The sequence below is a fragment of the Hemicordylus capensis genome, chromosome 4 (assembly GCF_027244095.1).
Source record: "Hemicordylus capensis ecotype Gifberg chromosome 4, rHemCap1.1.pri, whole genome shotgun sequence".
Taxonomy (NCBI): domain Eukaryota; kingdom Metazoa; phylum Chordata; class Lepidosauria; order Squamata; family Cordylidae; genus Hemicordylus; species Hemicordylus capensis.
The window spans coordinates 241,942,132-241,966,838 of record NC_069660.1 but is presented as its reverse complement, the minus strand read 5'-3'; the positions used below and the strand labels follow the sequence as shown (position 1 = coordinate 241,966,838).

General features: G+C 41.5%; 1 protein-coding gene and 1 long non-coding RNA gene across 14 annotated transcripts in view; one reads left to right on the top strand and one right to left on the bottom strand.

The window, feature by feature from the left end:
* DLGAP1 (DLG associated protein 1) overlaps positions 1-24,707 on the bottom strand; it is a 575,006-nt gene that overhangs the window by 345,205 nt on the left and 205,094 nt on the right. For 8 of the 9 annotated variants that reach the window (XM_053244145.1, XM_053244135.1, XM_053244134.1 and 5 more), the window contains one exon: positions 21,584-21,690. The exons of the other annotated variant lie outside the window; for it this stretch is intronic. The gene's annotated coding sequence lies outside the window, so the exon portion shown is untranslated. The remainder of the gene's footprint in view (positions 1-21,583; positions 21,691-24,707) is intronic. 9 annotated transcript variants of the gene reach the window in all.
* LOC128322601 (uncharacterized) overlaps positions 1-24,707 on the top strand; it is a 156,098-nt gene that overhangs the window by 59,513 nt on the left and 71,878 nt on the right. The gene's annotated exons all lie outside the window — the stretch shown is intronic.

Genomic DNA, 24,707 nt, shown 5'->3' with positions numbered 1-24,707 from the left:
TTTTGCACTAATAACTCTTGGGGTATGATAATGCCAGAATCAAACTCAGACAAATAATATATGATACTAGCTTAACCCTCACAGAGCATCTGTGTGCTAGTACTTGATTGCTCCCCTCACCCCCTGCCACAGCCGCCCCCCACCTCAGAGATCTCTCCACCCTCACCTGAGCAGCACTCCTGCTCCTCCATCCCATTGCTTCCATCCCCCTCACGCCTCTTGGTCACGGCTGCAGCGTTGCTGGGGCCTATTGGCCAGGCTGCAGCCTCCAATTGCCAGAGACCTTCCCACCCTCACCCTCACCCTGCTCCTCCCCACAGGAACAGTAACAGCAGCAGTTGACCAGGCCCTTCCTTGCTGCTGCCACCACCATGGCTGCTCGTTCCCTTCAGGCCGCTGACAGGCCTGGGCCTGTCCCTTGCCTGCCTGCCTCCGACAATGGCCTCAGTAGCTCTAAACAGCAGCAGTGGTTGACTGGGACCTTCCTTGCTGCCAATAGGCACCACCATGGTTGCTCATTCCCCTCAGGCCGCTGACAAGCTCAGGCCCATCCCTCGCCCTTCCTCCTTTCTCTCTCCCCCTCCCTTCTTTTTCTCTCTTTCTCCCTCCTCCACTTGCTCTTCCCCTCTGTCTTTCTTCCCCTCCCTTCTTCCTGAGTTAACAGATCTTGTTCATCTTGTTTCCTCATCTAATTCACACAATGGCTGCCTCCTCCTGAAGGGGCTCTTTCTTCCCTCACGACCTCTCTCTTCACAGACCATCTATCACCTGCCCACTATCCTTTTATATATAGAGATTCCTCTCCTCTACAATCAAGAACATTTTCCGAACAGTAACAGTTGCATTCCAACTGATCTTAATCATCACAGACTCCTCCTCCCTATCTGCATATAGAATCTCCACTGCCCAATCATCACAGTGCTTCTGCTCGTGAACTCTCACAAGAGCTGTCACACATGGGATTAGCCATGGGTGCGCCTTAGAGAATTTTATAGATAGATGGAGCATCAAATTGATCAGGGATCTATTCCTGTTGGTGTCCATTTGGTCAACCAATTTCTGAGTTTCAACCCTTCTGCTACAACAACAAATATTTATATACTGCTCTTTAATGAAAGTTCACAAACTGGTTTACAAAGAAAAATACATAAATAAAATGGCCCCCTATCCCCAAAGGGCACACAATCTAAAAGAAACATAAGGCAGATACCAGCAACAGCCACTGGAGGGATGCTGTGCAGGAGCTGGATAGAGCCAGTTGCTCTCCCCCTGCTATAAGAGAATCACCACTTTAAAAGGTGTCTCTTTGTTCAGTTAGCAGGGGTAACTGCCAGATCCCTAAACCAGATAACCATGCCGAAATATCACAGAGCTTGAACACAGGCACATGTCTTGCAAACAGCAGTCCTGGAAGGGAGATATCAAAAAATCCCCTACAAAGAATGTACTTGTCTCTGCAAATTGAGAGATATTGAAACAATGGCTCATGAGCTCCTTTATTGTCCATTTTACCGAGATATACAGCATAAACATATAACCCCTTTTATTAGCTGTCATCCAGGTTGTAGAGATTCTTTTTATCTTGATTATCTTTTAACTGACCAGAAGAGATCTTATAATGTTGCTATGTTCTGTTTAACAGCCAGTAAAATTTGCCAGGAGTTCATTAAAAATTATTGTTAACTGATCTTTATGCTTAACTATGTGTTTAACTACTGTATCATAACCCTGTAGATTATGTAGTGTTTTTGGTTTTTTTGTTGGGCTTCTATTTGTAAACTGTGCTGGTCTGTGACTGTAATAAAGGAACTGATTGTTTGATCTATACACGAGGGCTTCATTAATTGCGGATCCAGCACTCGCAGTTTTGCGTATCCACGGTTGGGTAATTAGCACCTGACCTCAGTATATGCTTAAAAAATGGGGAGGAAAGGGTTAAACCCATGTAACCGTAGGTTGAGTGTGGCCAGAAATGACCTCGGAAGTCATTTCCGACTGCCATTTTGTGGTTGAGAACCATTTTATGGCTCATTTAGTTGAAATATTGGGCAAAATTGAAAATTTTCAGCTGATTTTTGACCAATGTTTGGCTGATTTTTGGCCCCCTGGATGTCCTGGGCATGTTTGGGGGAGATTCGGGGGGACATGGGGGCAAAGGCCATGACCTTTGGCCAATTTTTGGCCATTTTGAGCAGTCCAGGAACCTACCCCTCCCGATTCCCATAGACCTAATGCCCCATTATTCACTGATTCACTATGTGCGGGCCCCACATGGAATTGAACCCCCATGAATACCAGGGTTCTTCTATATTAATATTTTGACCATCACCGTTGTTATACCCATGGAGTAAAGTTAAAGGTCAGCAGGATCTATCATCTGTGGCATCTTTCTTTTCCATTGAAATTGAAGTAATTTTAAACACTCGGCTCTACCTCCCTCTGACTTCAGATCCTAGGAAAGCAGTGGGTTTACTGAACCGGGGGCTGGAGGCAGTGATTGGCTGCATGTGGGCTAGCAAACTGAAGTTAAATCCAGATGGAGGTGCTGTTGGTCAGTAGGAAAGCCAATCAGGATTGAGTGATTCAACCAGCTCTGGATAGGATTGTAGTCCACTTGAAAAAGCAAGTTTACAGCTTGAGGGTATTGCTGGACCCGGCTCTGCTTTTGTATGCTCAGGTGGAGGTGATGGCCAAGGGTGCCTTTGCACAGTTTTGGATGGTGAGCCAGCTGTGTCCCTTTCTCAAGAAGGCAGATCTGGTTATTTTTTGCACCACAATATGCTGGGTTAAAGAGGGGGTTTTTTGTGGGTTTTTTTGAATTTTTTTTTTAGCAGAAATGCTAAATATAAAGATTATATTTTAACTGTTATTGTTCTCAACAGATTTTTAACACTCAATCAGATCTATAATCCAAAAACAACAAAGAGAAGCAGAAGATCTTTCTCACATTCAAATTTACCGGGATTCAAATTTAACATAAATAGTCATTCAATAAAACAAATAATATTTGAAGTTGAAATCATACGAACTTCAAATTTTTCTTTAGCTTCCCTTTTGCAAGCACATTAATACAAAACTAGCTGATCCCGCACAGAGCATCTGTGCAGCAGTACAGTCCCCCCACCTTCTGGCTTGTTGGAAAGATTAAAGGCCCCCTCACTTGACTCCCCCCCTGCTCGGCCTTTCCTCACCCCCCACTCACCACTTGGCCTTTCCTCACCCCCCTGCTCTCGGCCTTTCCTCTCCCCTGCTCCCTGTGTGGCCTTTCCTCACCCCGCCTGCCAACCTTCAAGCCCAGTTTGCGCAGCTTTTGGCTCCAGCTGGGCGCTGTTTTGTGACCCAGCTCGCCACTGCCCATCGTCATTTTCTTCTTAATCTGTTGCTGAGCAGCAGCTCCGCCCCCACCTTTTCAATGGTCGCGGCTGCAGCAGGGGCGGTGCTTGACACATGCATCCTCACCCATCCACTCACATCCCCACGCTCAGCTACGAGAATTAAATATATAGATTCTATGACATATATTTCATTTCTTGAACTTTCCTACATGTTTAATCTAAACAAATTGACTTTGCCTGGTCAATGACAGTCCACACCTCCTAGCAGTAAATATTTAAACCATAGAAGAATATTGCAGATCCTCAAAAAGACAAATGTCTGCCTCTAGGTCTCCTTGATGAATCTAAAATGAATGTTACGATTTACATCTGAGAACTTCTTAGAGACATGGAAACAGGCATTTCCCCCACCCCCTAACAATTGTGCATCCTGTTACTCTTCTACAATATTATTATTATTATTATTATTATTACATTTATATCCTGCTTTTCTTCCAAGGAGCCCAGAGTGGTGTACTACATACTTGAGTTTCTTCTCACAACAACCCTGTTTTGTGAAGTAGGTTAGGCTGAGTGAGACGTGACTGGCCCAGAGTCACCAAGCTAGTATCATGGCTGAATCGGGATTTGAACTCGGGTCTCCCCAGTCCTAGTCCAACACTCTAACCACTACACCGCGCTGGCTCTCAAGCAAAGCATGAATGTTTGTCAGGTCTGTAAGCTAACTGGCTATTAAAATTCAGTTTGTTACCAAGAGACCTTTACGGCATACGTTACATTTGAAGAATGCTGACAGAACAATTCTACTTGTTTAGTTGGTGTTCATCTTAACTGTTAAAAAGAATTTACCATACCATGCCAGAAAAAGGGCCCTCTTAAATTGTTACAGTCCATCAATAGGTGTCATTGGCTGGGTAAAACAGAAGCAGATTCTTTTCTTCATTGTAAACTGACTAGCCAAATACAAACAAAGACATACTCTCTTTCTCTCTGTACATTTTTAACCCTGGCAATGACAGCCAGTCATTCTTCGGATATTACCTTCAGTAACAATCAATTATTTTTATATAGTTGTTCTTTAAAGTAAGTTGTTTTAGAATCATGCAGAACATTCTAGGTATGAAGGCAAGTCTGTGACTGAAAACATAGTGTTAAATCTACTTCTAGGAAGTGAAACCAAATGGGAATGAGAACAAAAGTCAAGCTGCCTTTAATGCAGTGACCTAAGAAGTCAATTTATTCTCTTTTAAATGAAGTTGTTGCTGCTGGTCCTTTTTTCAAGAGACGGGCAGGATGCTGTGAAATCAGGCTGCAAACATTCTAACCACATTAAACTTTTAAGGATTTCCACCCCAATCTGAACACTTGCTACACCAGCAAATATTATTTATGTTAAAGCTGCAATACAGTTCCACACAAGAATTACAAAGATAATATCTTTTTACACAACATACCTACAGATCAGTTAAAGATACAAAACTATTTAAAAAATGGTGTGTGGGGGGTAGATTTTGATGCACACAAAAGTGTTCAAAACCAACTATGGATGCAAACTGATCTAGTGAAGGTGTGCAGTCTCAGCAGTCTCAGAAGTTAACTGAAAAAACCTTTGAATCAGATGCTGAAGCCTATGTCTATGAACAGAAGTTAGGCAAATACTGTAAACAAAACATTTAAGTCAACACATACATACAATATTTATGTACAAATATGACAAGATTACCACTGAAAGGCCACCTCTGATTATTACTTTTGAGTAAGATCTTGCATGACTGTCTGTTGCTTTGATAGGGCAATAAGAGAGCATAGGGACAGAGTCATCAAAATCTTATTTCTTTATTGTTCCATCGATGCAAAGTCCCAACAATCCAGCAATATGAGCCCCGCAGCACTTAGTACAAAGGATAGCAGTTGTAGGTTTAAGAGTAAGAATATGTTTTGCCCAAGTCAAATGACTTGGCCCAGTAGTATCATTCTAAAGGGCAGGTAGAATCAAAATCCATTTACAAGTGTTTTCTTAGTTCTTTTGTCTGGGATTTAATTATTTGTTTAACCACCCAAAACTTGTGTCTCTGGACAGTTTACAACAAAAAACCACCCAGAGGTCAACAGGAGTTTTGGTGCTGGGTGTTATCAGTATGCTGATGACACCCAAATCTATTTCTCCTTTTCATCTTCATAATCAATGGCATTCGTTCCCTAAATGCCTGGCTAAAGGCAGTATTGGGCTAGATGTGGTATAACAAATTGAAACTGAATCCAAGCAAGATGGAGGTGCTCATTGTAGGGGCTCAGAATTTGAGGAATGAGTAAGACCTTCCTGTGCTGGATGCGGTAAAAACAAACAAACGTTCCAACGTCAAATATGTCATCTTCAGTGTTCTTATTCTTTCAGTGGATCACCATTTTATATTGTTCTAGCTTCTATTCTAATTACACACAACCAGGTAGCAATTTCTTAATCAACAAATAATTTATTTGTTGCCCTCCCTCAAAGAAGCATTTCATCCTGCCTTCCCTCAGAGAAAGATTTATAATATCTACCAGGCCTTCTACAACAACCCTTCTGCCTTTCTCCACTCATGCTCCTAACTGAATGTGTGTCTATGATGAATTGAATGTGCATCTATGAAGAATGACTTATCGAATGTGTGTCTATGATGAATCTGACTTGTATAGGGCAGCCTGACATGACTAGCTGCCATTTTATTGTGCCTAAACTCAAGCAATACAGGAGATGTAACATGCATCTCTTTCATGGAGAGGAGAGCTGGTCTTGTGGTAGCAAGCATGACTTGTCCCCATAGCTAAGCAGGGTCTGCCCTGGTTGCATATGAAAGGGAGACTAGAAGTGTGAGCACTGCAAGATATTCCCCTCAGGGGATGGAGCCACTCTGGGAAGAGCAGAAGGTTTCAAGTTCCCTCCCTGGCTTCTCCAAGATAGGGCTGAGAGGGATTCCTGCCTGCAACTTTGGAGAAGCCGCTGCCAGTCTCTGAAGACAATACTGAGCTAGATAGACCAATGGTCTGACTCAGTATATGGCAGTTTCCTATGTTTCCTATGCAGGCAACAAGTAAAGGGAACTCCCCCAGACAGGTGTCAAGTAGAAATCCTATCTTTGCTGTTAGAATGTTAATCAAAATAATTTAAGAATAGCCCTGTTAGATCAGGCCAAAGCCTATTTAATCAAGCATCATGTTTCCCCATAGTGGCCAATGAAATGTCTCTAAAAAGCCCACCACCAGCAACTGAATGTATACCCCTCTTCGACTGCTGTCCCCTACAACTGGTATTCAGATACTGCCAGAGGCGTATCTAGGAAAAATAGCGCCTAGGGCAAGCACTGAAATTGCACCCCCTGTCCAAACATCTGACACCCATCTTTCAGATAACTTTACCATAATATCAGCTCAAAAATACAAGTCAATCTCGTTAATATTTTAATATTTCAAAAACGATTTAGCAGTGGACGAGCCAGACCAAAAAATGCTGGAAAACTACAAATTTCAGTATGCTGGGGCTCATGAAATACCCAAATACTATGTGGAGGTGTACTTGGAAAACTAAACAGAAGTGCCTGTCTTATTCTCTACTATGCATTGTAGCATCACTGTTACATAAGTTTTAAAAATAAATGGAGAATTTGACTTTTCCCAGATACTAGGGTCTTGCAGAGGCCATTTGAGTATGCGTGGTGGCCATTTTGTTTTTGGTGGCCATTTAATTTTTTTTTTCATTTTAAAAAATGGCGCCCCCTTCAAGTGGCGCCCGGGGCATGTGCCCTGCCTGCCCTACCCTAGATACGCCCCTAGATACTGCCTCTGAAACTGAAGGTAGGAGGCAAAGAGCCCAATATTGAGATCAAGGTACAAGTTTCTTTCTAAATAATCAGCAATTTCACATTTGAATTATTTAAAGACTTTTTTGGTATATACTATCTGGCCCCAGGGATTTATTATTATTTTTTATTCTACTTTCCTTAAGGAAAGTGAGCTTAAGAGATCACCCAGCTATCTGTGTGTATACGTCCGTGTTTGTGTGTGTGTCCCTATCAACTTCGCAATAGCTGGCCCGATTTGAACCAAATTGTGTATAGTTGTAGGGACACCTCAATGGTGTAGTTTGTGGTGATGTCATCCACCCCAGTTCAAGATGGTGGACATGTGAATGTTTAAGGTTTGAGTGGGAAACGATTTGAAACAAATCTAGTACAGTTGTAGGGACACGTAGGGACATCTCAGTGACATGGTTTGTGATGGTGTCATCCATCCCAATTCAAGATGGGAGATGCATTGTTTGAGGTGCAAGTGGGCTCACTTGTGAACTGCCTAAATGATTTGGACCAAATTTGGTACCATTGTAGGGATAAATAGGGACACCTCAATGATGTAGTTTTTGTTGAGAGAGCCCTCTACTGTTTTAGTGACACATAGGGACACTTCAATGGCATAGCTTGCAATAATGTCATCCACTCCAGTTCAAGATGGTGGATGCATGAACATCTGAGGCAGAAGTGGGCTAACTTGTGAAGATAGTAATTATCAATTAGGATTATAGTGAAAGGAAAGTAGGTAGATTAGTTTTTACCAGAACTGCTTGTTAATTTTTCAATATGTCCTAGAATATAATCTCTTCACCTTTGTTTGATACAGTTCAGACTTCCTTCCTGAGAAGGCCAGTTCAGGCATGAATATCTGTTCTATATCTTCTGTTATGGAGACTGATGCAAATAATTCATTCAGCTTCTCTACACTTTCCACATTCTCCTTAAGCATCCCTTTAACTCCTTGTCATCTAATCATCAGCCTATGATTGACAGAGTTCCCCTACCAGAGACCAGAGCAAGGGTTTGGAGCTGCATTTGTATCAATACTGAATCAGCAACAGGCAAATCACACTTATTCTTTTTAAGACTAACTGCCAGAGAATTCCTTGAGCATCTGAGGAGGTCCATCTTCAGTTACCAACGGTACTACTGGTGGTGACTCAGAGGTGGGCCTTCTCTGTAGCTGCTCCTGGGCTGTGGAAAGCACACCCTGCAGAAATCCATAATCTGAATTCATGTTTGGCCTTTAGGAGAGCCCTGGCCATCCAGCCTTGGCCTGGCCATCCAGCCTTGGCCTGGCCATCCAGCCTTGGCCTGGCCATCCAGGGTTTTTTAATTGTTGTAAATGTTTTTAATCTGCTGTAACCTGGTTTTCCAGGGTTTTTAAACTGTGTTGAATGTTTAAATTGTTAATTGTTTTATGGAGTTTTATAGTCTCTGTTTTTATCTGTTAAAACAGTTAAAAGTCAGCACAGCATAGTGGTTAGAGTATAGAGCAGGGATTCTCAAACTTGGGTCCTCAGGTGTTATTGGACTTCAACTCCCATAATCCCCAGACTCAGTGGCCTTTGGTTGGGGATTATGGGAGTTGAAGTCCAATAACACCTGAGGACCCAAGTTTGAGAATCACTGGTACAGAGTATAGACTAGAGTATAGACTAGAACTGGGAAGAGTCACGTTCGAATCCCCATTCAACCATGAGAATTACTGGGTGACTCTGGGCCAGTCATGTATCTCTTGGCCCAGCCTACCTCACAGCGTTGTTGTGAGAATAAAAATAATCATGTGCACCACTCTGAGCTCCTCGGATAAAGAGCAGGATATAATTTTTTTAACAAATTGATTTTAATTGTTTTGTTTTAATGTAAACTGCCCTGAGCCATTTTTGGAAGGGTAGTATAGAAATTGAATGAATGAATAAATAAATACATAACTACAAAAATCAATAATAATAACAATAATAATGGAACACCTTATATTTTGCGATGATATCTATAATAACAACAACAATATTGATAATAAAATTCAGCCATCCCAGGTCCTTGGGAAGTACTCAATGTCTGGATAAAACAAACCAGTCAATAATACCTGTCTGACTGTGCAAATAATACATACATACATGGTAGTAACAGCTACTACCCCAACTTTTAGACATTTGCAGGTGGCTCAGTTTTATCCAATCAACTAAAATATCTGCTTGACAGTAGAATGTAGTGAAAGCAGAGTGTTAAAGCATGTAGGCAGCTCTTCCCTCAGCCTGACTGATAGGCTTTGCTGCAAGGAAAATACCAACACTGAGCATCAGCTAGCATTTTCTATCCAAGGATGCTGCCTGAAACTCCTTGGCCTCCCTCCTAGAGTCAGAGCCAACTGTGTAGCATGTGCGTCAGGGAGGTGGAAGGGTTCTGGGTAACCCATGTACCCTACAATACATTAAAGTACCCTCAGAGGTTCCAGCACCCCGGATGAAAACCCCTGGATTAGGATATTATATCACATCACTTTAGATATATTCATCCCTGTATAGAGTTTAGAATAAATAAAAGCTTTTAATAATATTTGTAGAAACCTATATGAAGAGGAAATTGCATCGAATCAGTCCCCAAACTTCTAATTGTTCTCTTCTAATCATGTTTCTTTTAATCATCACCTAATTATTCTTGTATATACTTGCTCTTGGAGCATGATTACATCTGATTTTGAGCAATTCCTCCCTTGCCATGTGCCTGGTCCCTTGATCCTCAGGAGCAGCTTTTCAGAGGCCAGAGGAGTCTTTTCAGAGGAGTCTACAGGGCTGTTGTGGGAAGGAGGAGGCAGAAAAGTTCCCTTGCACAAGCTTTCTTCCACTCACAAAAGCTAAGGATCCAACAAAAGCAATGATCCAACAAACAGGAATCTACCTGTCTAAAAGATATAAGAAGAGTCCTTGAGAGTATTATGAACAGTCTTATCACAGATCTGGCCCCATTACACAGAGTTCTTCAAAACTCAGAACAAAGACAGACATAATACCCTAAAGAGTGGTAGAACTGATATGAATTTATATTCACTTGCATGAAAAAATATATCTTAAGAATGAAGAGAATGTGTATTCAAACCACATCCACATATTAAAATATTTCATCTGTCTTCAGCTTAAAGTGCTGAGACAGAACAGCAGGAAGACAAGAAATGAATAATAAAGATGGGGTAATAAAGTATCTATTGGCACCCAAAATTTGCTTCATGGTTTGACTGGATAATTTAATAGGAAATGAGAACATTTCATCTCATATCAGGTATTTGTTCAAACTGCTATTTGCACAGTCGGAGCAAACTTTAAAGAGAGAAAATCACCTGCAATTACATTTGTGTTCTCTTCCTCGTGAAATGAAAACAAAACATTAATAAAGCCAAGATAATATAGAGTTACAGATTATTTATTTAGTCCACAAAGGGATATCTATATGTTCTTTGTGAACATATGCTGTTGATTCTCCAAGTGTATTCTGCTGTTGATTCTCCAAGTGTATTAATTACCACCAGTAACAACTGAAAGATATAACTATAATTTATAATATAAGAATATATGTTGCATAACTGAATGATTGTCGACAGCCTTTTAAAAAAGTATCAACCAGTTGACCTCACTGCTTTTTAGCCTACTTTCTAAACAGAAGGCAGCTTATGAGATCACTTTGTCTCTGTAGTGTTTCCCAGGGGCGTAGCAAGGTTGGAATGGGCCCAGAGACAAGATTTTAAAATGCCCCCCCCCCCAAGTCCAGGGCCTCCGCACACCCCAGGCCCCCAAGGATTTAAGTCTGATATTCCAAAATAAGTATGCTGCCTGCAAATACATTTCACTGAATACACACACACACGTCACAATATATAGTGATATACATTGAGTACTATACATTTGTATTACTTTTAATGCCTAGAACACACTAGAAAGATGAATTATTCAAATGGGCCCCTCGCTGCAGATTAGCAAAGGAGACTTTCAACCATGCAGGGTGAACCTATGTTTGTTTTCTCAGAATTCTGAACAAATTCAGTCAAGTTTGATTGCAGGAGGTTTTTCACAGGAGGCTTTTAAAGCCCTTTAAGACACATCTCCTCTGGAATGGAGGTGCTGCATTCACATGTTGGCCAGATTTACCCTGAAGTCCCTGCAAGTTATTGGGGAGCAGTTCACACACAAGAAAAATAAAATAAAAGCACCACACATGCTTCACAGTTCTCACTCAGACCTTCTGGGTTGCAAAACAACTTGAACATAAGTGCATTTATAAATGAATGAATGAATAAATAAAATTAATAAAATACTGTTCCAGAAGTTTTTGCAATTTTCTGCCATGAAACAAGCCACTTATAGGACTTTTTAGATAGTTTTTTTAAGTCAGCAAATTTTCCAAGCTGTTTCAAAATAAATATTCAGAGACTTCTCAGTCCCCCCCCCCCCATATCCAAGCCCTATGGCAAGCAGATCCCTATATATGGGGGGGGGCGGGAAAGGTAACCACAAAAAGGAGTTCACACTCTACCTGGCAAATGCTGGTCTGGGTTAAGCAGGGCAGCAAGGGGTCTTCTGCTGCAGAGAACACTCTAGCTGCCTCCTCCTTCCAGGCTTGCTTGGGCCCTACTCGAGTTCAGGCTTCACTGCGGCCTACATGGAGGCCTCCGTGGAAGCCCCGCCCACCCGCCGATCAGCTGAGAGGCGGGAGAAAAGGAGCTCTTTGCAGCTGGGCTGCTGCTTCGATTGCGGGCCTGCAGAACAAGCAGGAGAGACGGCGAAGAGGGCAAGTGGCTGAGAGGCTATGGGGCTGGGCAGGGGGCAATGGGGAGTCACATGAGGTGCCTCTGGGGTGCCCCTCCAGGCAGTGGGGCCCCCAGACAACTGTCTCCCCTTGCCCTATCATTGTTACGCGCCTGGTGTTTCCCTCTAATAACTTTTGCATTCACAGTCTGATACAAACCAAATTCATAGGCAACACCCCTTTGTAAATCATGTACCGACAATCGGGTACAAACCAAATTCATAGCATATAGGAGATGGTCAAGGACCCTCAGAGGGGTGGGTTTTTTGGGGGGAGTATTTTTTGCCAGTTCATTGTGTTGGTTCAAGATGGTGGCCACTCAAGTATAGGCAACACTCTTCTGTAACCCATCAGCTGTCAACCGTATACAAACCAAATTAGTAGAACCTGGTGGAGAAAGGGGAATCTTAAGTAAGAGTCACCTCGTTAAAAGAAGCAGAAAGTAGCTCCATTAGTTCTACTTTACAGTTCCTCCATGCCCTAACTCTCTCAAAGTCTATTCACACAATATTGTAGAAGGTCAGAGATCATATTTTGGGGTCAGATCATGCCCATCTAGGTCCAGTTCCCACATGACTGTGTGCACACACACAGACAGGAAAACAAAAATGATAATACAATAATCTGTGTGTGAACACATACAACCAGCTTCCCATGCAGGAAATATGGGCAAGTTTGCCTTGCCTTTTAAATGTGTGGTAAAGTGCAGCTATAAAGATGATTATGGCTGGCTTCCAGGGTTGCTATTGCTCCACCCTCGGTTACTGACTTTTATTGCTCTGAAGTGAAGGAATGACTTCTACATATCCCTCCAAGCATTGCTACAGTGCTTTATCACTGTTTCCTATTTCCTTGTTTAGGGAAATAGATTGATCATGTGCTCAAATCCAACTTTAAAAGAAGAAATTTCTGTTGGTTTTAAGTCTGCAGAACCCTCTATTATTTTTAAGGTGTAAAGCAAACATTAGTTTTGGAAAGCTTGCCTCATTTGGGGGGGAGAGTGATTGTGATGTGTGCATGTGCAGTGCACTGACACTGGCCTGCTTCCATTTGTTGGCTGAACTGGCACAATGACATAATTAGACCACATTGCAGATGGCAAAGGGAGTCAGGATGGGAAGCCACATGGCACATGAGCAGTGGGTGCTACCCAAATTTCATTCCAATGTCACCCTCAATGTTGCTACATCACTACATCTGGTCCTCTCATCACACAACACATATACATAAATGTAACTCCAGAGTTATGGGTATAGTTTCTTATGGGAAAAATAATTCCACAAACACACCCAAACTTAGGTAAATATTAAAAACTAGCTTACTGGGCACAGAGCATCTGTGGCCCTAGTTCTCCGCCTCCTCAGGCCGGCACAACTTTGCCCGCCAGCCGGCCACCTCCTCACGCCTCCTCTGCTGCGCCCGGGCTCCACCACCCGCCCAAAGCCTGGAACTGTCACGAGAGTTCCGCGACGCATCCCCATGCATCCCCAGTGGCATGTCTTGGAGAATTAATTATATAGATGCTACACAATAACTGCAAATATTTAATCTTTCAAATTATATAACCAGCACATGGATTAAAAATTGCTATGATTGTATTAGTAATGACTGCTTTTTCTCTATGGTTCAGATCTTCAGATTTTGGTCTAAATAAACTTTAAAAACAGCAGGGTTTTTTTTTTTTTTTTAAAACCCATAGATTTTTAACAAAGATTTAAAAAACAGCAATTACTAAGACAAACCAACTTACCAAATAGTAAATGTGAGGAACCCTTACCATTTGGAAGGATCCTGAAACTGTACCACTAATATGTGTAGCAGGAAAAAAATCACACAGTATTTACATTAGTGAGGTAGAAAACATATGATGTGTAATACTGGTTGTCCCACTTTATCTACTGTAATATGAGATCTAAAAATAAACTGAGCTGCTCCCAAAAAACCTAAACATGCCAGTCATCATCTTATGAAGCGACTGGCTTTGCTTTTAGACTGTAACTTAGCATGGATTTACACAACCCTTTAAACATGAACAGGGGTACAGATCCCTACAAAGCATCCTCTTATTTTACTGAACTCTCCTCCACCAAAATGTTACTTTTTCATCTACTCCCAAAGGGTTTTTCTTCTCCTCAACTGTTAACAGTGGTTTTCTCTCCTTCATGTTAAATGGTGTTTCTCTCTCTCTCTCTCTCTCTCAAAATAAATAAATAGATAAAAGGCTGTTTGCATTCAACAAAAAATGTGATTTTTTTTTAAAAAAAATTAACACTATAGTATGCTAGTCCTGTTCAGAGATGACTGCATATTGTCTGACACCCATGTAATTATGCATTATCTGGTCCCCACAGAAAGGGGAAGAAAGCATTTTCTCCACTACCCATCACATCTCCTGTCATCACCAATGCTGGGCTCTTGCTTGGAGGAAAGGGATTGTTTCTTCAAAATAATATGCATGCATCAATGCACAGTATATATTTTAAAACAACCCCCCCCCAAAAAAAAAAAACAACCAACAACCTGGCAAGGTTTTCCACAACATACTTCTGAATCTGGAAAAGACTGATGAAATCAACAAACATGATCGGTTTCACAGTTTTGTTCAGGACCCGCTGCTGAGATTATGAGAAAGGTTTTTCAGTTTCACCACTGTTTTTATTTAATAGTTGTGGCACCAGGAATACAACAGAGTCTGAAGAGGACTAGAGAAACAAAACTGGCATGGGGTGACTGCAGAGAATCAGTCTCCTTTTACAAGAATTCTCTGAGTTAAAAAGTCATGCTTAAGTCTCATAGTGAACTTGATAAAAGATACTTTATTTTGTGTTTCTTTTTTCCTGTTCAGAGAAGTCAGGCCCTCTATTGGTGACACAGGCAACTCTGTTGCTAAGCAGCACCAGCAGATAACTGTTGCCAGGCAGAACGCGTGGCTAGAAGGTTCTGCTGGAGGTTGCTGCTGGCATCTAAAAAGGGCTGTAGAGTGAAAAAGGCAGTTAAGACTACTTAACACAGTTAAGTTCAGCTATGGAGATTCCCTTGAGGAAGACTGAGGCTGAGACAAAGACTAGAAGAAGAGACTGTGAGGGAAAGAAAAAAAGAAAAGAAAAGCTGGAATCCCACAGCAGCCTTTCATTGTCTGTGTCTCAGGCTAAATAATGTCTGACAACACATACGCAGCTAGGAAGACTAAAGAGAGGAAGACTTCTCTGGGCAGCTGGGCCTGGCAAGGGGGAAGAGGGCATGGTTAAAACCTTTGGCCTGAACACAGGCACTCATAAACCTGTGTGCTTGTGTACATGAGTGATCACTGGGGAGGAGACAGTCTCTAGAGCAAGGCTTTGGCCCCTCCAGATCCCAACATCCAAGTGGCCAATAGTCAGGGATTATGGCAGCAGTAGTCCAGCATCTGCAGGAGGGCCAAAATTGTACAACTCTGGTCTAGGAAAAATGGCAATTCGGTTTAATCAGGGGAGTGAAACAGTAGTGTCCTATCTACTGCTCATTTTCAACAGGAATCTGAAGACTTTCAATAATTTCTATCATCTTACTTATTCTGAATATAGTTATCCTTTGATGGTTATTCTAGAAGGTATATTTTACATAATGAATTGGAATATCTTTTAGTTTTATCCATCCATCCATCCATCTTATTTATTTATTTATTTATGAATGATTTCGCTAGGTAAACTGCTCTGTAAACTTCTTTGTTGAAAAGCGGTATATAAATATTTGTTGTTGTTAAACACACCATATCTCTTTAATTGGTTCAGTCCTACACTTAACACTCAATTTAAGAGTTTATCAAATGTTTAAGAGTAATTGATGGCAGGAAGAGGACAACAAGAAGGGATTTAGTTTATAAAGGAATCCAAATGAGTAGTTAATGAGGCAACAACCCTAAAGAAGTTGTCATAGTGCCCCATTCCATTGTTATTCTGCAGTTGGGAGGTGGGATGCCTAAAACAGGAAGTTATAATTGAATCATAAACTGGAAATTAAAATATGGCTGTAATCCTGAGAATGATTATTTCAAGTTAATTTCATCAGATTAACTGGACTTTGCATTATCTGTGCTTCAACCATCAATATTCTTTTCTGCTGCCACCAATGAAAATTTGACATCATTGCTAATGTCATTGACAATTCCTCCACCTTGGGTAAGACAATAGTGTTACAGTCAACTCTTAAAAGGAGTGCCATGCTATTGTGATAGACACTTAAACACATTTCAGTAAATCAACTCCTGGGGGAAAATAGGACAATAGGGAAAACCTGGATACACAATGGCTTGAGATGATCATCATCAGGATTCTAAGCAATAAATGAATGAACAAATGTCATAACTACTAGAGAAAACAACTTCTGTGGAAACAAAAAATACTACCAAAGACAACGCAGAGGTAGGGGAATTGAGTGACAGAAAAACTAGCCACAGAGGACAGTGGCTGATATACTGCACAAGCTACCGTGCATACTGTAACACAGAATGAATGCAGTTTCAAAAGTGTGCTCTTGCACACATGCAACATTTGCACAACTGTGTTTGTGTGACAATAAAGGTAAAGTGTGCTGTCAAGTCAATTTTGACTCCCGGAGCCAACAGAGCCCTGTGGTTTTCTTTTGGTATATTACAGGAGGGATTTACCAGTGCCGCTTCCCACGCAGTATGAGATGATGCCTTTCAGCTTCTTTCTATATCACTGCTGCCTGATATAATAGCAGCGGGGATTCAAACTGGCAACCTTCTGCTTGTTAGTCAAGCATTTCCCTGCTGCGCCACTTAAGGTGTGACAGTAGGCCACTGAAAATAATGGCTTTAGTACTACACAACCAAAGTTACACAAGTTTTACAAGTGTACAGGAGTGCACTTTTGCAACTGTATGCATGCTGTGTTACAATGAGCATGAAAGCTTGTTCAGTATGTCAGCCAGTGAATGAATACAGACAACTATTTATCAATAATGACTTGACGGCATACTTGACCTTTAAAGATGTAAACGTGGCTTGTTTTATTGTTTTTTATTAAGCTTTTATGTAAACCACTTTGGAAGGTTCGCCTGAAAAGCGGTATATAAATACAAAATAAAATAAATAAAAACAACATCTAATTCTAGCTAAACTGTTATGAATAGGGGCTATATAAGTATGAACTACAGCCCATTGTTTGAGTTCAGTCTCAAACAATAACAGAAGCAATACAAATGTGTGGTCACTTTAATAAATCTTGCCTATGATATATAAACAGTTCAAAGAAGATAAGGAGAAGGGAAAGGGACAACATGAAGAACTGACAGAATCAAAGGGAAAAACAGTCTTTCAGAAACTTGGTAGTGAGCAGATGGGCGTGAATCTTTACAGAGAACCAGATTAGCAGATGCCACATCAATGTAGCTTTATGCTGTCTAACATCTTGAAAGGATTTTTGCATGAACTTTCAGCCCAGCTGCTTTTGAACAATGGCACAGACTTCCCTTTTAGTTGTATATATCAAGTTGTTTAGATTGCTCTTAGAATGAACTAAAGAAGCTGGTTTGAATAAAATAGTTTCTTTAGCTTACAGATCTCCACTTTAATCATCATCCTCATTCACAAACATTCAGGCAGATGTGGGTCTCCAGAGAGTTAATGCAGTTTTTATGATTGTAGATCAACAAACATCAATATGACTTCAGCATTAAGGCAATTTCCAGAAAAGTGATAAAATAAGAGACACTTTTCATCTCATATTTGCTAAAATACTGTCACCTTCCTCAAAGTTGTCTCAAACTCATGATCCTTCCATGAAAGTAGAAATCCAATACAATTAAGAGTGTGCAGAGTTAACAAAGTTACTAATGTGTAGTTGATTGTTCAGTAGCAGTCAGAAGATTCATAAGCCAAGACATTTATGTCCCCATTTTGTCCAGCCGGTAGGCATCTCTATATATGGACCTAATGGAGTGACAAGGACTGATGGAGTGCTCACTTTTTTCCTGGATGCCTTGAAAGCTGTATGGAGATAATGAATTCAGCTGTAGGCCTTCCCCGCTTCAAAAAACAAAACAAAGCTGAATCCAATTAAATCAGGTTCAATGACCACTTGTTGCATGGGACATCACCCTCAGCCTGCTCAATGGGAACTGGAAAGATTACACAGTGAAGACATCAGTTCCATTGGTCAGAGGATGTCTTGACACAGCCAGCAAGAAGCGGACTACAGTATACCATGTTGCATAATAACTTGTTGGTTGCAATCTCCATCATGGCTCTACCCAACACAAACTATAATTATGGCAAAAACCATAAAACATGCAATTTGTCTCTCCAGTAGACAATTTGAGGCCATCCTGGCCTCAATCTACCTGAGAAAGCTGATGTTCATCCCTATCTACTGGAAGTGCTTATTGTTACCTGAATGCAATAGGATGCAGGAGGGAATGGATGAAGGTTATTCCTTTGAACACTATCCCCTCCAAAGCACAGCAAAGACAAGAACGTATGTAAATTCTCCAAGAAGCTTTCTGAATGAATACTTTCAAGTGTTCAAGTGCAACAGGGTCCAGAACTGAAGGGGCCCCATGAGCCTTAGGACTGCAATTGTGTACGAGAGCAATAGCACTAGCAGCTGCTAAACGGCCCTTGAGTACGATATATGGGTGAATCAAGATTTCTTCTAATTAATAGCAAAAACATACTCATGTAACTAAGGTTTCCGAAAGTCCAGAAAAAAACAGAGGGGGTGGGTGGGAGAAAGGAATTGGAAATAGGAGAGTTAAATGGCCAGAAATGCAAGAGGCCTAGACTTGTGATGAGCATAAAATTATATGAGATAAACATGGTGATAATTCTCAACAGCAGTAATTGGTGACATCACCCTCCTAACCATGTGCCCAAGATGTTTCATAAGGGTCAAGTAAGGGACATGCCATAATTCCTCCTGTTCCCCTTCCTGATCAAAAAGTCCACAAGTGAAACATCAGATTAAAAATAATGATAACTTTTCATAAATGTATCCACTTTCATTTTGAAACCCAGTTATTCCAAACATACTTATTAGGTATTATTAAGTATTAACACTTCCCCACAACATCTAGTCTCCCTCTTATAGTGCTAACGGCATACATTTGTGTAAACAAGCAACAACATACATATTTTAAATAGCAATTTTCTCCCCTCTGACAAAAACAAAATTCCTTATCTATAAGGAATTCCTGTCCTTTTTAGAATGTTTTAATAGACGTTGACACCTTGACAACACTTCTGCATCTAATAGATTGCCTGATAATAGCCTAAGAACATGTTTTCTCATCCTCTGCCATCAAACCTGTCATGACTGGGAATATTCATAGCACTTCCAGTGTGTAGGAGTGGGTTATGACGATAATGGGGATTGAATACTTATTTAACTATCTCTCTGTACTTTATTACATTTAGCTACTGGTTGCAGTTCAATGACCAGCATTTAATTTAACAGTATTAGCCCACTGGCTCCAATCAATTAAATATCAGCAAAATTTCTAGCACTACTCATTACTGAAACTATTACATTCCCAAACTGTATTCCCAAACTCTAAATGGCAGCCCTAAAATAAGGTAACAATCAATTCCTTTATTAAGGTCCTTGACCAGTATTACTGTAATAAAGTAACTAACATTAGCCTAATCTTCCACATTTGGTTTCCAATAATAGTGATGAGAGATGGTTTGAACTGCAATGCTTTCCTATAACTTAAATATCATTAGCTTAAATAGAAGGAATTATGCATGAAATATGAAGCTGTTTCTAAAACAAAATTGCAATCATATAATATGTGCAATTCCTGTCAATGAGAAGTGTTTCACAAATTCAGACAAGAGCACACATTGCAGTTGCCATGATGGTGGTGCTGTTGCTGAAAATAGCCTCTTCAGGGCAACTGATCCCAGTCATATTTAGAACCATTTACTCTGTGAAGAATACCTAAGTGGAGATTAACCCCACACTGGCCACATTCACATGTAATGTGAAACCGGAGGTTGCTGAAACCGCGGTTAATTTTTCTAACCGTGAATTGCATCACAGATGTTCGTCCAACCATTGCATGTGGTTGTGAACATACATCTTGATTGCTTCATTTTTGGAGAGCTAAGTACATAGTGCCCATCTTGCCATCCCAACCCCTTTCTCTCCTGACTGCCAGAGGGGGAAACAAGGGATAGAGAGGGAAGAGCGCATGTCCCCTTGTGACTTTCCCATTTGACAGGCCTGGGATGGGACATGGGATGGGGACATGGTGGCATCCCTGTTGCTAGGCAACTGCTTTATTGGATCAAAGACAAGTGGGTGGGGCATGTGCTTGGATAGGTGGCCAGCAAGAAGTGCTACTACCAAAAAACATAGACGTAATGCTACTACCGAAAAACCTCAGGTTGTGGTGGTGAAACTCACTACAAACTGAAGGTTCAAACTGGAGTTAGGAGAGAGAAACCACCAGTTCCTTTTGCCACAAAACCATGGTTGCACACATTCGGATGTTAACAAATTCAAACCTCTGCCCATTTAACTATGGTTTCGCATTACCGCAAATGTGGCTACTGATTCTTCAAATTCAATTACCACTGAAAGGATATGAGGCTCAAAGTGTGATGGTATTACTCTACACAGTAATAGCTTCTAAATACAATGAGCCAGGTGGAGATCAATCATGAGGTGGAGTTTTCGATAGCATTCCCATGGCAACCTACCTCACAAGAACATCAGTGTTGACATTGTACTCAACGCTATCCTATATTATTCATTATTAACAGCTTAAGGTTTTCTGTCTACATTTTAAATACTACTCATAATCAACACCAACAACCCTACTGATGCTAAGATACCTTTGCTGCCAATTAAGATGATATATTGGATCTTGCTAGACAGCAAGATAAAATAATTAGTATTAAGAATGCTCCTGAGACTGTCAAACAGTGCCTTTGACAAATTGAGTTCAGTGTACACTAACTGAAATCCCTAAGATGAAATATAGCAAGATGCATCTAGCAGGTTTTTTTATTGGGCAAAGGATGAGTATCACGCATATAAAACTACAATGCCTGTAAAATTGCCTCTTTGGGGAAGTAATTTGGATAAGTGTATTGAAAGCAAGTCCAAAAAGTTATGCTTTATGAGTACTTTGTACAAGTACTACCTCACTGCAGTGTTGTGAGCTGCAACACTGTGTTGACTTCACAAAATCACAGTTCAGTCTCAAAGACTGAGGGAAATATTAAACATTGATCACCTCTAAGAATTATCTGTGATGGATGTGAATAATGATGAGAAATTATTGCCAACTGCGGAGGAATAGCACATAATTTCAGACTAGTTATAATTACAATACAAATGTGCCTGCAGCAATGAAAAACAGCATGAAATCAGACCAGCTGGTTACAGAATGTGAGAATCAATCATTCCATGTTAGTAATTTGCAATAGATGTTTCAGCCAGGTGTTGGATGAATTTGGGGCTGGAATCCTTCTGGCCTCTATCAAAACACATTTACCAGATACCTTCAGAGGTCTCTGCAGAAAACTCTGTCAAATTTCTGAACAAACCTATGCAATGACAGAAATAGAACCAATATAGTCAAAGCACTATTTAAAAAAAAAAAAAAGCATACCTCCTGTAGTCAGGTTTCCATTTTCACTTATTGGATGCTTAAAGAGATGAAAATTGTGTACAGTCTTTAACACTGATGTTACTTGTAATGTTTGATTTCTGGCCTTTCTGAAATGCAATAAAAACACAATAATTAAAATAGCTAGCATTTATACAACATACAAACTGGCAGCAGTCTTGTACACAGGTAAACATTCAATTTTAAATGGCATCTAATCAAAGAGAGAATTTCAAGTCAAAAGCTGCCTGACAAATATTTCATACATGCCATATACAGCAGCCTAGATCCAGATAGTGTTGCACTAGTTCTGTGTTACCTATGCTACTGTGCTAGCAAAAGGATGTAGTATAACAACTAGGGGTGTGCACAGAACCGCCGAACTGCGGTCCGGCACTGGGGTTGGGGGTTGCTTTAAGAGTGGGGGGAGGGTTTACTTACCCCTCCCACCGCTTTCCCCCTCCGTCGCCCGTAGGTTTTCTAGTAATTGGGGTGGCAGGATACCTCCCTGCCGCCCCTTCCCCCGTTTCGCTTGAAAAAGCTCCCAGACCCAAAAATCTTCTGCACGCACACGCGCACGTTGCCCATAGTTTTTCTAGTAATTGGGGTGGCAGGATACCTCCCTACCACCCCTTCCCCCATTTCTCTTGAAAAGGCAACCAGAAGTCTTCTGCGTGCACGCGCTTCACTTCTCCGTGACGTGCGCATGCGCACAGAAGACTTCTGGAGGTATCCTGCCTCCCCAATTACTAGAAAACCTATGGGTGATGGAGGGGGAAAGTGGTGGGAGGGGTAAGTAAACCCTCCCCCCGCTCTTAAAGCAACCCCCCACCCGAATCGCCCGAACCCTGAACCGCCCAGGTCCGGACCATTCCGGAGGCCTTCAGAATGGCCTCCGGACCGGTCCAGGCACATCACTAATAACAACATTGTACAAAGGCACGTCTCTTCCAGACTATTTCTTGCATTAGCAGAAGATGCTGAAAAGCTGCACAAAGGGTTACACAAGAGAGTGCAGAAATGGTCTTCCATTAGCGGTTGTACAAAATCACAAAGGACCACAACCTTGTGCAGCTCCACAAACCTCTTAACCGTATGCAGCTTCCCCATTGTACTATTGCAACACTATTCTTTATGTCAGTCAGTGACTTTATCTATTGTCAGTGGTGGAGTGACAACAAATTAAGTACTTTGATAGTGCTGTATAATTTAATTTTCCTCAGGCCTAAATCCTGCATTTATCCTTGGCCTTATGGGAAAGTGAAGAAAACCCCCACATAAACACAAATTGCATATGTCTGGGATTTTTATGCATGGTGCGTTCAAGAAGTCTATAAAAGTGAATAGCAGCATATGTGAATTTGTATGCAATATTCCAAAAGAAGTATGGCTTCTTTAAGAACTTTGTCATCTTCAAACATCTGTATGTGCTTTTTTATGTTTTTCCACAGCAGCTATGGGGGTTAGTAGAATCAAACTACAATACTGAGGCAAGGAACAAATACAGGATTCTCATAAAAAGTGTCACAAAAGCAGAAACCATGAGCAGATATATAGCTGTCCAAACATGAATTGTATGTTGCTTTTTATTTCTCATCTACTCTCTATTTGATCTGAGTTACTTGTATGCCATGTATTATTTCACAGAAGAACCCATAAGAGCGTAATTGATGATAAGGCTGTTCACTTGTTTGCCCCTCAGAAGAAGCTTTATTGAATGGGCTTGTCAATAGGGGAGGAAAAGGTAACGACTATTTTGATTATGGTTTCTTTTCCTTTAAAAAGTCACCTTTGTACTAGGGAGGTGCATGAAACACAATTTAGAATCCGAATTGCACCATTCCCTTTAAAACGGGGGATTCCACATCCCCTTTAACATGGAGGAGAGCAGATCCATACCTGCTCTGGGACCATAGACTTGTGGTTCTCACTCTTAATGCTTAGGAGTCTCACGGGATCATGAGCTCCCTGTTTGTTGGCATATTGGGGACAAGTCACTTAGCAGGCAGTGGAACAGTCGCCCCTAGATTCAACTGCAACCAAGCAAATTGAAAGGAGGCTCTCCTTGTGCCTTTCCTTAAGAACATAAGAACAGCCCTGCTGGATCAGGCCCAAGGCCCATCTAGTCCATCTAGTCTCCTAGTCTTTTAGTGCTGGGGGACTTCAGTATTCACTTTGGGGCTGGCTTGTCTGGTGCGGCTCAGGAGTTCATAGTGGCCATGACAACTATGGGCCTATCCCAATTAGCTTCTGAACCAACTCACGTTGCTGGCCACGCACATGATTTGGTCTTTTGTTCGGATCAGGGGGGTGTTCCGTGGGTGGGGGATCCTGTCGTTTCCCCATTGTCATGGACGGACCACTACCTGGTTAAGGTTGGTCTCACAGCAGCAATCCACCCCTGCAGGGGTGGTGGACCTATTAGGATGGTCCGTCCGAAAAGGCTGCTGGATCCAGTGGGATTTCAAAAGGCCTTGGAGGATTTTGATGTTGGTGCGGCCGGTGATTCTGTCGATGCCCTGGTGGGAACCTGGAACAGGGAACTCATCAAGGCAGTAGACATGATTGCTCTAAGCGTCCCTTCCGACCTGCTTCAAAAAGGGTCCCTTGGTATACTGAGGCGTTGCGGGGGCTGAAGCGGTTGGGTAGGTGACTAGAGCGCAAGTGGAGGAGAACTTGGTTCGAATCTGACAGGATACAGCATGTGAACCATTTGAAGAGTTATGCAGTCGCGGTGCGTGTGGCAAAAAGGAGTTTTTGGTCTGTGCGCACTATGGCTGCAGGTTCGCACTCAGCTGAGCTATCCCGGGTTGTGAGGACAGAGTTTTATCTCTGCTCCTTCTACTTCAAATGAGTCCCCGGGGTCGTTCTGCTGTGATGCCTTTAATTGGTTTTTTGCAAACAAGATCTTCTGTATTCAGGCCGACTTGGACTCCACTGTTTTTGCAGGGTCTATGGAGGAGGTGTCCAGCAATCCCTCTTGCAGTATTAGATTTGATCAGTTTCAGTCTGTGACTCCGGAGGTTGTGAACAAGCTGCTTGGGGCGGTGAGGCCTACCACCTGTTCTCTGGATCCTTGCCCAACTTGGCTGCTTCTATATACCAGGGAGATTGTTGGAGATGGCCT